This window comes from Ursus maritimus, unplaced genomic scaffold (genome assembly GCF_017311325.1).
Source record: "Ursus maritimus isolate PB19 unplaced genomic scaffold, ASM1731132v1 scaffold_1, whole genome shotgun sequence".
Lineage (NCBI taxonomy): Eukaryota > Metazoa > Chordata > Mammalia > Carnivora > Ursidae > Ursus > Ursus maritimus.
The window spans coordinates 79,890,417-79,905,924 of record NW_024423343.1 but is presented as its reverse complement, the minus strand read 5'-3'; positions in this window follow the sequence as shown (position 1 = coordinate 79,905,924).

Below are 15,508 nucleotides of genomic sequence, written 5' to 3'. Positions count from 1 at the left end.
TAACATATTCTACACTCAGAGGAACAAAGTTAAAGTTAGCTTCAGACTTCTATTTTGTAAATTAAATTGCAGACAACAAAGGAACAAAATACCTAGAATTTTGAAAGCAGGTGTAATGTCCAGAATAATCTACTTAAATTGCATAATTAACCATATCCTCATATTAAAACTCTTCAAAGATTTCCATTGCTACAACAAAGCACCAAATCCCAACATTGATTCACATGGTCATCTACAGTTGAGCTTCTACTCTCTCCTTCATGTCCCACTCCTCTTCACTCTCAGTGTACTAGGCATACTGGAAACAATTTGAACAATCATTATAACCTGTTGAGTGTAAAGTGACATAAGTGGAGGTAAGTTTTCTATACTTAACTTGAACCAGTAAAATGATGACACCAGTGGACAATGATAAGTTAAATAATGTAAGTAATACCTGCAGCAACCACTAAAACAAAACAAAAAACACTATACAAAAAAGGTACACTAAAAACATTATAAATAAATAAAAATAGAATTCTAAAAAAAATATTTAAGTAACCCATAGGAAGCCAAGAAAAAGACAACAGAGAAAGGAAAACAAAGAGAACAAACAGCAAAAAAAAATGGTACATTCAAATCCTAACATAGCAATAATTACATTAAACATAGATGACCTAAATAAAGCAATTATTCAATTGGCAGTGAATTTAAAAACATAAGCCAACTATATGCTTTCTGTAGAACACTCATTTTAAATATAATTATACAGGCAGATTGAAAGTCAAAGGATAGAAAAACATATACCATGCAAGCATTAATCAAAGGAAATCAGAAGTAACTATATTGTATCATATAAAATAGACGTCCGAGCAAATAAAATTACTAGAGACAGAGAAAGACATGGAATGATAGAAGAGTCAATCCACCTCTTAGATACAACAATCCAAAATGCATATGCACCAAATAAGAGAACTATAAAACATGTGAAGCAAAAACTGCTAGAAGTAAAAAAGAGAATAGACATACCCAGAGTTATAAGTGGAGACTCCTCGTCCCATTTTTCAACAATTGATCAAACAACTAGGCAGAAAATAACAACGATCTAAAAGAATTCAGCAACACCATAAACCAACCAATCTAATCAACATTTATAGCGTAATCCATCCAACAGCAGCAGAGCACATTCTTTTCAAGTTTTCAGGGAATATATACCAAGAAAGACCACATTCTGGGCTATAAAACAAATCTCAAGACATTTAAAAGAAAAAATTGAAATAGTGAAGAGTAAGTTCTCTGACCACAAAGAAATCAAACTAGAAATCAATAACAAAGATAAGGAAAATCTCCAAATACTTGGAAATTAAATAACACAGCTTTAAATAATTCCTGGGTTAAACATGAAGTCTCAAGAAAAAATAAAATGATAATTGAACTGAATGAAAATGAAAATACATGTCAAAATGTGTAGAACACAGCTAACAATGCTGAGAGAGAAAATGTGAATACTAAATACATACATTAGAAAAGATGAAAGATCTCAAATCAGTAATCTAAGGTACCACTTCAGAAACATAGAAAATAAAAAACAAAAGAAATCAAAATAAACATAAGGGAAGAAATAATAAAGATAAGAACAAAAATCCATGAAATTAAAAACTAAAAATAATGGAGAAAATCAATGAAACAAAGAGCTGAATTGTTGAAAATATCAACAGAATTGACAAGCCTTTAAAAAGACAGATGAAATAAAAACAAAGAAGACACATATTGTCAAAATATCAGGAATTAAATAGGAAATATCACTAGAAATGCTGTAAACATCAAAATAATAAGAAGAAAATACTATGACACTACACACACAAACATTTAGCAACTGGATGAAATAGACCGGTTCCTTAAAAAACACAAACTACCACAACTCACCCAATATGAAATGAATAATTTCGATAGCCCTATAACTAGGAAGGAACCAACATGATGAATCTTGAGGGCATTATGCTAAGAGAAATAAGTCAGATAAAGAAAGAAAAATATGGTGTGATCTCATTTATATTTGGAATCTAAAAAAATTGAACTCATAGAAACAAGAGTAGATTGAAGGTTGCCAGGGGCTGACAAGTGGGAGAAATAGGGCAATGTTGGTCAAAAGGTACAAACTCTCACTTATAACATGAATAAATTCTGGGAATCCAATGTGCAGCATGATGACTCTAGTTAACAATACTGTATTGTACGCTTGAAAGTTGCTAAGAGAATAATATTCTTAGCACAGACACACAATGTGGTAGTATGGGAGGTGATAGATATGTTAACTAACTTCATTATGGTAACCATTTCACAATATATACATATATCAAATTATCACATTGTACACCTTAAACTTATACAATGTTTTATATCAATTATATCTTAATAAAGCTGGAATAAATCAATTTCAATATACCAGCAATAAACACACATGGACACAGAAAACTAAAAATGTAATACAAATTACAATCATTCAAAGCAAGAACATGTACAGGACTCCTATGTGGTAAACTACACAATGCTGATGAAAGAAATCAAAGATCTATAGAAATGGAGAAATATGTTGTGTTTACGCAGTGGAATATTTTACATAGTGAAGATATTAATTTTCCCCAAATTGATAAAAAGTATAATGCAAGTCCTATCAAAGTCCCAGAATGATTGTTTGTAGATACAGACAAGATTATTCAAAAATTATATGAGAAGACAAAGGAACTTAAATAGTTAAAATAATTTTGAAAAAGAAGAATAAAGTAAGGAATGAGTACCCAATTTCAAGACTTTTTATAGAACCATAGTAAAGACTGTGTGGTTCTGGTAGAGCAACAGACACAGAGATCAATGTAACAGATTAGAGAAACCAGAAAGAGACCAACACAAATATGATCCACTGATTTTTGACAAAAAGGCAAAAACAATACAATGGAGGAGGAAAGTCTTTCAAATAAAGGTGCTGGAGTAATTGGACATCCCAATTAGGCAAAAACAACATAAAGTAAACAAAATAAAACAAGAAACAAAATGAAACAAAAAACCTTTGACCTAAACTTCATACTTTACATAAAAATTTACTCAAAATGGATCACAGACTTAAATATAAATTGTAAATTAAAAAACTTTTGGAAAAATTATGAGAGACAATCTTTGGGATCCAGATCTAGGCAAAAAATTCTCAGACTTGACACTAAAGCATGATCCATAAAAGGAAAACTTAATAAATTAGACTTCATCAAAATGAAAAACTGGCTCTGAGAGCAACCTTATTAAAGGGAATGAAAAAACAACCTCTATACTAGAATAAAGTATTTGTAAACCACACATGTGACAAAGGACTAGTATCTAGAGTATACAAAGAACTCTCAAAATTCAATAGTAAAAAAAATAAAATAAAAAAGATAGCATTAAAAAAAAACAGGCGAACATGCATTACAGATCACCTAAGAGGATACATAGATGATAAATAAACATATGAAATAATGTTCAATTAGCCATCAGATAAAAAAATAAATTAAATTAAAACAAATAAGATATTACTATGCACCTATCAAAATGATTAGCACTAAAAAAAGTTATTAGCACTAGATGACGTAAAGGATGATGAAAAACTGTATCACTCCTACATTAATGGTGGGAATGTAAAATGGTAATACAGTCACTCTGGAAAACAACTTGACAGTTTTTTCAAAAAAAAAACTAGACATACAGGGGTGCCTAGGTGTCTCAAGCAGTTAAGTGCCCAACTCTTTGTTTTGGCTCAGGTCATGATCTCATGTGTTGTGAGATCGAGGCCCATGTCAGCTCCATGCTCAGCGGGAGTACGCTTGAAGATTCTTCCCCCCCCAACCCTGGCTCTCAAATAAATTTACCACAAAGATACAGATGTAGTGAAACGAAGGGGCACCCGCACCCCAGTGATCATAACAGCAGTGTCCACAATAGACAAACTGTGGAAGGAGTCGAGATGTCCATCGACAGACGAATGGATAAAGATGTGGTGTATGTATGTGTGTATGTATATATATACCTGTGTATATATATATATACGCACACACACAATGGAATATTACTCAGACTTTGGAAAGGATGGATACTTACCATTTACATCCGTATAGATGGAACTGGAGGATATTATACTAAGTGAAGTAAGTCAATCAGAGAAAGACAATTATCCTATGGTTTTACTCATATGTAGAATATAAGAAACAGTGTGGAGGACCATAAGGAAAGGAAGGGAAAACTGAATGAGAAGAAACAGAGAGTGAGACAAACCATGAGAGACTCTTAACAATGCAAACAAACTGAGGGTTGCTGAAGGGGAGGTAGGTGAGGGGATGGGGTAACTGGATGATGGGCATTAAGGAGGGCATGTGATGTGATGAGCACTGAGTGTTATACACAACCGATGAATCATTGAAAACTACATCTGAAACTAATGATATACTATGTATTGGCTAATTGAATTTAAATAAAAAATATATTAAATAAATAAATAAATTTTTAAAAACATGTAGGGGGATGGGCTAGACTGGTGATGGGTATTAAGGAGGACACGTATTGCATGGAGAACTGGGTGTTATACGCAAACAATGACTCATGGAACACTACATCAAAAACTAATGATGATGGTTTAAACGCTCCCATAAAACGCCACAGGGTTGCAGATTGGATAAAAAGAAATGACCCATCCATTTGCTGTCTACAAGAGACTCATTTCGATGGAATACCATCTTTCATGCCAATGGACCTCAAAAGAAAGCTGGGGTAGCAATTCTTATATCAGATAGATTGGATTTTAAATTAGAGACTATAGTTAGAGATGCAGAAGGACACTATATTATTCTTAAAGGAAGTATTCAACAAGTGGATATGACAATTATAAATATATATGCCCCCAACAGGGGAGCAGCAAGAAAGATACATAAACTCTTAACCAGAATAAAGAGACATATAGATAGAGTCTCAACCGATACCAAAAGATTGAAATTATCCCCTGCATATTCTCAGACCACAACGCTCTGAAATTGGAACTCAACCACAAGGAAAAATTTGGAAGAAACTCAAACACTTGGAGACTAAGAACCATCCTGCTCAGGAATGACTCGATAAACCAGGAAATCAAAAATCAACTTAAACAATTTATGGAGACCAATGAGAATGAAAATACAACAGTCCAAAACCTATGGGATACTGCAAAGGCAGTCCTAAGGGGGAAATACATAGCCATCCAAGCCTCACTCAAAAGAATAGAAAAATCTAAAATGCAGTTTTTATATTCTCACCTCAAGAAGCTGGAACAGCAACAGAGGGACAGGCCTAATCCACGCACGAGGAAGCAGTTGACCAAAATTAGAGCTGAAATCAATCAAGCAGAAACCAGAAGTACAGTAGAGCAGATCAACAGGACTAGAAGCTGGTTCTTTGAGAGAATCAATAAAATTGACAGACCACTGGCAAGACTTATCCAAAAGAAAAGAGAAAGGACCCAGATTATTAAAATTATGAATGAAAAAGGAGAGGTCACGACGAACACCATTGAAATTGGAAGGATTATTAGAAATTTTTATCAACAGCTATATGCCAATAAACTAAGCAATCTGGAAGAGATGGAATCCTTCCTGGAAACCTATAAACTACCAAGATTGAAACCGGAAGAAATTGATTCCTTAAACAGGCCAATTAATTATGAAGAAATTGAGTCAGTGATAAACAACCTTCCAAATAACAAAACTCCAGGCCCGGACGGTTTTCCTGGGGAATTCTACCAAACATTCAAAGAAGAAATAATACCTATTCTCCTAAAGCTATTTCAAAAAATAGAAACAGAAGGAAAGCTACCAAACTCATTCTATGAGGCCAATATTACCTTGATCCCCAAACCAGGCAAAGACCCCCTCAAAAAGGAGAATTACAGACCGATTTCCCTAATGAATATGGACGCCAAAATCCTCAACAAGATACTTGCTAATAGAATCCAACAGTACATTAAAAGGATTATCCATCACGATCAAGTGGGATTCATACCTGGGATGCAAGCGTGGTTCAATATTCGCAAATCAATCAGCGTGATACATCATATCAACAAGAAAAGACTCAGGAACCATATGATCCTCTCAATCGATGCCGAAAAAGCATTTGACAAAATACAGCATCCTTTCCTGATTAAAACCCTTCAGAGTGTAGGAATAGAAGGTACATTTCTCAATCTCATAAAAGCCATCTATGAAAAGCCTACTGCAAATATTATTCTCAATGGGGAAAAGCTGGAAGCCTTTCCCTTAAGATCAGGAACTCGACAAGGATGCCCACTCTCGCCACTATTATTCAACATAGTACTAGAAGTCCTTGCAACAGCAATCAGACGACAAAAAGGGATCAAAGGTATTCAAATTGGCAAAGAAGAAGTCAAAATGTCTCTCTTTGCAGATGACATGATACTCTATATGGAAAACCCAAAAGAAGCCACTCCCAAACTATTAGAAGTTATAGAGCAATTCAGTAACGTGGCGGGATACAAAATCAATGCTCAGAAATCAGTTGCATTTCTATACACGAATAACGAGACCGAAGAAAGAGAAATTAGGGAATCCATCCCATTTACAATAGCACCAAAAACCATACGTTACCTTGGAATTAACTTAACCAGAGACGTAAAGGACCTATATTCTAGAAACTATAAATCACTCTTGAAAGACATTGAGGAAGACATAAAAAGATGGAAAGATATTCCATGCTCATGGATTGGAAGAATTAACATAGTTAAAATGTCCATGCTACCCAGAGCAATCTACACTTTCAATGCTATCCCGATCAAAATACCGAGGACATTTTTCAAAGAACTGGAACAAATAGTCCTTAAATTTGTATGGAAACAGAAAAGGCCCCGAATCTCCAAGGAATTGTTGAAAAGGAAAAACAAAGCTGGGGGCATCACAATGCCGGATTTCGAGCTGTACTACAAAGCTGTGATCACAAAGACAGCATGGTACTGGCACAAAAACAGACACATAGACCAATGGAACAGAATAAAGAACCCAGAAATGGACCCTTGGCTCTTTGGGCAACTAATCTTTGATAAATCAGGAAAAAACATCCGGTTGGAAAAGGACAGTCTCTTCAATAAATGGTGCTGGGAAAATTGGACAGCTACATGCAAAAGAATGAAACTTGACCACTCTCTCACACCATACACAAAAATAAACTCCAAATGGATGAAAGACCTTGATGTGAGACAGGAATCCATCAAAATTCTAGAGGAGAACATAGGCAGCAACCTCTATGACATCGGCCAAAGCAACCTTTTTCATGACACATCCCCAAAGGCAAGAGAAACAAAAGATAAAATGAACTTATGGGACTTCATCAAGATAAAAAGCTTCTGCACAGCCAAGGAAACAGTCAAAAAAACTAAGAGGAAGCCCACGGAATGGGAGAATATATTTGCAAATGACACTACAGATAAAGGACTGGTATCCAAATCTACAAAGTACTTCTCAAACTCAATACACGAGAAACAAATAAACAAATCAAAAAATGGGCAGAAGATATGAACAGACACTTTTCCAATGAAGACATACAAATGGCTAACAGACACATGAAAAAATGTTCAAAATCATTAGCCATCAAGGAAATTCAAATCAAAACCACACTGAGATACCACCTTACGCCAGTTAGAATGGCAAAAATAGCCAGGGCAAGAAACAACAATTGTTGGAGAGGATGTGGAGAAAGGGGATCCCTCCTACATTGTTGGTGGGAATGCAAGTTGGTACAGCCACTCTGGAAAACAGTGTGGAGGTCCCTTAAAAAGTTAAAAATTGAGCTACCCTATGATCCAGCCATTGCACTACTGGATGTTTACCCCAAAGATACAGATGTAGTGAAGAGAAGGGCCATATGCACCCCAATGTTCATAGCAGCAATGTCCACAATAGCTAAATCGTGGAAGGAGCCAAGATGCCCTTCAACAGATGACTGGATTAAGAAGTTGTGGTCCATATATACAATGGAATATTACTCAGCTATCAGAAAGAATGAATTCTCAACATTTGCTGCAACATGGATGGCACTGGAAGAGATAATGCTAAGTGAAATAAGTCAAGCAGAGAAAGAGAACTATCATATGATTTCTCTCATCTATGGAACATAAGAACTAGGAAGATCGGTAGGGGAAGAAAGGGATAAAGAAAGGGGGGTAATCAGAAGGGAGAATGAAACATGAGAGATTATGGACTATGAGAAACAAACTGAGGGCCTCAGAGGGGAGGGGGGTGGGGGAATGGGATAGACTGGTGATGGGTAGTAAGGAGGGCACGTATTGCATGGTGCACTGGGTGTTATACGCAACTAATGAATCATCGAGCTTTACATCGGAAACCGGGGATGTACTGTATGGTGACTAACATAATATAATAAAAAATCATTAATTAAAAAAAAAACTAATGATGTACTGTCTGGTCACTAACATATCATAATAAATAAAAATAAATAAATTTTTAAAAACCCAAATAAAAAACAAAAAATATTTTTAAAAAACAAAACTAAAACTAAACATACATCTACCATACAACCCAGGAATTACAATCCTGGGTATTTATCCCAGATAAATGAAAATTTATGTTCCTATAAAACCTGTATATGAATGCTCATAGCAGCTTATCTGTAATAACCAAAAACTGGAAACAACCCAAATGTCCTTTAACAGTGATATAGCTAAGCAAACTGTGGTCCAGCCATACCATTGACTGCTACTAAGTAATAAAAAGGAACAAATGATTGATAAACATATATAGACCTTCAGAGATTTACCTGAGTGAAAAGCCAATCTTAACAATTTATATATTGTATGATTCCATTTATGCAACATTCTTGAAACAATAAAGTTACAGAAATGGAGAACAGATTAGTTGTTGCCCCAAGTTAAAGAAGGAGTAAGCACAGGAGGAAAGTGGGTATGGTTTTAAAAGTGCAACTTGAAGGACCCTGGTGTTGATGGAAATGTTTTTGATTTTGACTGTATCATAGCGAATATACTGGCTATTATATTGTAGTATAGTTTTACAAGATGTCAACATTAGAGAAACTGGATAACTAGTACATGGGACACACTGCATGTGACGATAGAATTATGTCAAAATAAAATAAAAGGTTTAATTAAAAAATAAATATGTAATACTTTCCATAATAAAACCCAGATAACAACATCTAACAACCAACATTGAATTGTGGAATTATAAACCAATATTGTTCATGAATATTGATGCAAAAGTCTATTTAAAAATACTATCAAATATAATTCAAAAGAATATAAGGTAATAATTCCTCACCTTAGCATAGGATTTATTTGATGACTATAAAGAGTTTGATATGAGAATATTTATTAAACAAGATCATAACATCAATAGGCTAAAAAAATTATCCAAATAGTTTCCAAATAGGCATTTATGATGGTTAATTTTATGTGTCAACTTGACTGGGCTAAGGGATGGCCAGATGGCTGGCAAAACACTATTTCTGGGTGTTGTCTGTGAGGGTATTTCTGGAAAAGATTAGCATTCGATTCAGTAGACAGAGTAAAATGTGGGTATCACATTCAATCTGGTGAGGACCCAAATGGAATAAAAATGCAAAGGAAGGGTGAATTCCCTCTCTCTCTTTTCTTGAGCTGGGTCATCTATCTTCTCCTGTCCTTGGACAATGAAGCTCCTGATTCTTGGGCCTTTGAGACTCTGGAACTTACACACATGGCCCCCAGGTTGTCAGGCCCTCAGACTTAGGCTGATATAGTACCAGATTTCTATGTTCTTCAGCTCACAGATGGCAGATTGTGGGACTTCTTGGCTTTTTTAACCATGTGAGCCAATCCTATGATCTCCTTTTGTATATCCCTATATCCTATTGATTCTGTTTCTCTACACAACCCAGACAAATACAACATTCAACAAAACCCATCAACCATTACTTACTAAAAAATACACAACAATATGGCAGAGATTTGTTATTCATCAGATATTTATATGCTTCTTAACCTTTCTCAGTTCCTTTGAGTCTAACGGGGTGTAGGTATATGACTAATTCTCAGGAGTCTAAATGGAAGAGGGAAGATAAGAACCATTTTGCCCTCTCCACATTCAATCTCATTTAAATGGTTGAAAGTAAAAACTTAGAGCTCGTAGTTAGAATTCGGAAGCAGCTCGGGTCCCTGAGACTATTTGGGAAATAAACACATAGGAGCCCGACCTATCACATACTATATGAGCAAGGGATAAACCTTCACTGTGTTAAGCTGTAGAGATTTTAGGGTTATTTGTCATTGCAGCATAGCCTTGTGTTACCTAACTAATATAACTAGAATGGCCCTCAATTTCCATGATAAAGAATATCTATTTTGAACCAAAAGACAGCATCATATTTAATGCTTATTTTTTTTAACAAACTTTATTTATATAGGGATAGAGAGAGCATGCATGAGCAGGGGGGAATTGCTCAGGGAGAGGGAGAGAGAATCTTAAGCTGGGACTCCATCTCATGACCCTGAGATCATGACCTGAGTGGAAATCAAGAGGCAGGCCCTTAATCAACTGAATCTCCCATGTGCCCCTATCTGATGCGTCTTAAACTAAAATCCCACAATACAATTGTTCTTATCAGCTGGAACAGAAATCAGTGGAACAGAATAGAGAACCCAGAAATAGACCCTCAACTCTATGGTCAGCTAATCTTTGACAAAACAAGAAAGAATAACCAATGGAGGAGATTTTATATGTTAAAGTGGACTTACAGGATCCTGGGGCAGGGGTGTTGAACTACTATTGCCTTTTGTCCTCAAGAAAGTATCAACACCTAGGCAGTTGAGTCCCTAGAGGAATGTCACTCTGCCTGTTTCAAGGACTTGTCAGTGGGCTGTAGGTAGTAAGGAAATTTAATAATTTTTCTTCCACCTTTGTTTCCCACATCAGAAGGACAGTCTCTTCAACAAATGGTGCTGGGAAAATTGGACAGCCACATGTAGAAGAATGAAACTGGAGCCTTCTCTGATACCATACAAAAAGATAAACTCAAAATGGATGAAAGATTTAAATGTGAGACAGGAATCCATCAAAATTCTAGAAGAGAACACAGGCAGCAACCTCTTTGACCTCAGCTGCAGCAACTTCTTGTTAGACACATCTCCAAAGGCAAGGGAAACAAAAGCAAAAATGAACTACTGGAACTTCATCAAGATAAAAAGCTTCTGCCCAGCAAAGGAAACAGTCAACAAAACTAAAAGGCAAACTATGGAATGGGAGAAGATATTTGCATATGACATATCAGATAAAAGGTTAGTATCTAAGATCTGTAAAGAACTTATCAAACTCAACACCCAAAAAACAAGTAATCCAGTCAAGAAATGGGCAGAAGACATGAACAGACACTTCTCCAAAGAAGACATAGAAATGGCTAACAAAAACATGAAAAAATATTCAATATCACTAGCCATCAGGGAAATACAAATCAAAACTGCAATGAGATACCACTTCACACCAGTCAGAATGGCTAAAATTAACAAGTCAGGAAACAACAAATGTTGGCAAGGATGAGGAGAAAGGGGAACCATCTTACACTATTGGTGGGAATGAAATTTCATACAGCCACTCTGGAAAACTATATGGAGGTTCCTCAAAAAGCTAAAAATAAAGCTACCCTATGACCCAGCAATTGCACTACTAGGTATTTATCCCAAAGGTACAAATGTAATGATCCAAAGGGACACATGCACCCCAATGGAGAAACTGTGGAAGGAGCTGAGATGTCTATCAACAGATGAACAGATAAAGAAGATGTGATATAGGGGCACCTGGGTGGCTCAGTTGTTAGGCGTCTGCCTTCAGCTCAGGTCATGATCCCAGTGTTCTGGGATCGAGCCCTGCATCAGGCTCCCTGCTCAGTGGGAGGCCTGCTTCTTCCTCTCCCACTCCCTCTGTGTGTGTTCCCTCTCTCGCTGCCTCTCTGTCAAATAAATGAATAAAATCTTAAAAAAAAAATGTGAGATATACACACACACACACACACACACACACACACATACACACAATGGAATATTACTCAGCCATCAGAAAGGATGAATATTTACCATTTACATCAACATGGATGGAACTGGAGGGTATTATGCTGAGTGAAATAAGTCAATCAGAGAAAGATAATTATCATATGCTTTCACACATATGTGGAATATAAGAAACAGTGTAGAGGATCACAAGAGATGGGAGGAAAAACTGAATGGGAAGTAATCAAAGAGGGAGTGAAATCATTGAGAGTCTCTTAACTATGGGAAAGAAACTGAGGATTGCTGGAGGGAGGGTGGGTGGCAGGATGGGGTAATTGGGCATTAAAGGGGGATGGGGGATGAGCATTAAAGAAGGCACATGATGTGATGAGCACTGGGTGTCATATTCAGCTGATAAATTATTGAACTCTACATCTGAAACTAATTTGTTGGCTAATTGAATTAAAATTAAAAAAAACAACAACAACAATTGCTTTGTGATCTTTGGAAAAATGGTTCAGGAAAAATACCTGGCTCTCTCTCTTAGTAATTTTAAGTACATGTTTACATATTAAGGATTGAGAAGTCCTATACAAAAGAAATCTTAATACCTTATTGAACTCAACATCTCACATACTTATTTGACAACAGTAATCTTTTAATTAGTGGTACGTCTATTCACCAATGTATTTTTGTTTAAAGAACCTTTAAAGGTTGAAGAAAATAAGGCACTAGAAGCATTTCCATGAGATTCAGAAAATAGACCAAAATGTCTACTGTTTTTGCTGGGCTAAGATTTGTGCGTAAGGACTTTTATCATAGCTTCATTTATACATACATAAATGTATGCATCTAAGTAGAGATATATTCAAGCAATAACTATATATGCAATAAATATAAAACAAATTAATAACATTTCAAATGACATTGAAAGCCTGAAAAACACCATGCATTGCTAAATTAAGAAAGCAGAATATAAAACTGTATGTATAGTATGGGCCAAGTTAATATGCATACACACACATACAGAAAAAATATTAAAGTATCAACGGTAGTTATTTCTAGAAGCTGGAATCATGAGCAGTTTTCCACTTTATTCTTCATACTTTTCAATATTTTAATCAGAAATAATAAACATTATTTTTAGGAAAAGAAATAGAACATTTCCTACCTTACAAAGTTTCTGCTTTGTCCTTCAGCTGGCACATTATTATTAATAATAATGCTTATTGAGCAGGAATAATCTCTTTTCAGCATGAAACATCCCATATTCATGCATGCAAAAATAATCTTAATACTTATTATTTTTAATGAGAAAAATGTGCTCAGGTTGAACAATTCTTATCAAATACTTGATATGAGTATGTAAAGGAGAACTTGACTTTGTAAAAAACTATGCTATATGCCAAAATGTTACAATGGCCAATAAGCTGTGGCAATTGTAGAAGAAGAGAGAGGTTGGCAGTTAGCAGCAAGAAGAGTGGCCTAAAGATCTAGAGGGTCCATCCCAAAGAGTGTGACCTAGAAGTAGGTCCTAATGCCAATAGACTCCTAGTATCACTACCACCACCACCAACACACATGCACACACACATTCATAATTCATACTGCAAGTTTCTTATAAGACCTCCTCCTTTTTTTCTGTCCCATAAATTCTTCAAAGTTTGCAGCTGCCCATTTTCAACTTCCAGTATCTTCTTCGTCTAAAATTCTTCTGCTAAAATGAGTATTTGATAACATTTTCACTGTATTATTTCCAGGACAACTTTATGGCCAACTGTAACTTTTGCTAGAAGCTAACTCACTATTTCATTGTCGTCACTGGAGTCAACTTCAGGGCATATTTCAACACTAAAAGTCACTTGGTGGACAGATGTTGTCTCTTTAAGTAACATTTCCACCATAGCCTCCAGATTATTGGGAGTTTTTTGGTTTGTTTCTCTTGTTTTCTTCAATTCTGCCTTAATTTTTATTTGAACTTTGAAACTCTGATATGAAACATCATAAATTGTGTTGGGATATATATTCCCTCAAAGACCTTATGAACAATGAAATTGTATCTCCTCATAGAATTAGCTCAATGAAATAAGCTTATAGCATTCCCCTATTTTACTCCTTTTCACATATATTCAGTTTTCAAAGTGTTATAAAGTGGTGTTTTTAAGAATTAATACTGTGCCCTCTTTAAGTGATCTTTTTATTTCAGCTTCTAAAAGAAAGAAAAATCAGATCCATTATAGCATGCATTTACATTTCAATCTTTTTTTAGGTTTTCTGTAATAAATACATGGAAAATAGTCTTTGTCTATTCATCGGATTATAGTATAGTGTAGATGGAAAAATGCAGCCTTGGAGTCAGATCCAGGTTCCAGCCTCAGGTCTACTGAATACTTATAATGATTCTCTGTTACATCCTTTACCCTCTCCAAGCCTCCATTTATTTTTCTGCAATGAACGCAATGAAAGTATAAAACTGCCTGCCTTACAGGTTTTAATGACGAATAAATAACATTGATTAAATATGCTACACAGCTATGCATCATTGTTAATAATTAAATTTTTTCCAAATTTAATTATTTTCATGCTAGTTTGATCTATTATCACTAAAAAATACTATTCCCGTTGTGCCGAACCAATTCCAATGGAAACTCACATAGCATAAGAGTAAGAAACACTAGCCACCTTGGACAAGTTGTATAAAATATAGTTGGCTTTTAATTTTAAATTGTCCCTGACCTTTCTAAATCCTAGACTGGAGGCAACAATTTTTTAAAGGTCATTTACGACACTGTCAGTATGAGATTTTTAAAATATTTTCTTAACCCCATCTCCAATAACATCCATAGCAAAGTTAGCTGGGAAGATCTACCTTAGGATTGATATATATATATATATATATATATATATGATTGATATATATATTGATATATATATCAATATATTGATATATATATCAATGATATCAATATATATTGATATATATCATTGATATATATATCAATGATATAAAAACAATTGATATATATCAATATGATATATATAATATCAATATATTGATATGTATATCAATATCAATGTGTGTATGTATGTATATGCAATGTGTGTATATGTAATGTGTGTATATATGTAAATATATGTTGACACATACACATACAGGTAGGCTGGATTCATATATAGAGACACATACATATATGTGTGGGTGGATGGATAAATTAAGCATCATGGCTTCTTCCCCCTTTTTGTTATTAGCTGCTAGAAGTATATTCTGCATAATTATACATACCCATGGATTGAATACTTTGTGAATTACTGACAATGAATTTTTTAACCATTTAACTTTAGAAAGGTACTAAGGATAGATAAATAAAGTTCATTATTATAGTGGATAACCATATACTCAAGAAGACAAATACATTATAGAAAATCATAAAATGTACTCCAAAGCACCAAATCTTGCAGGAAGATTATCCACTTCTT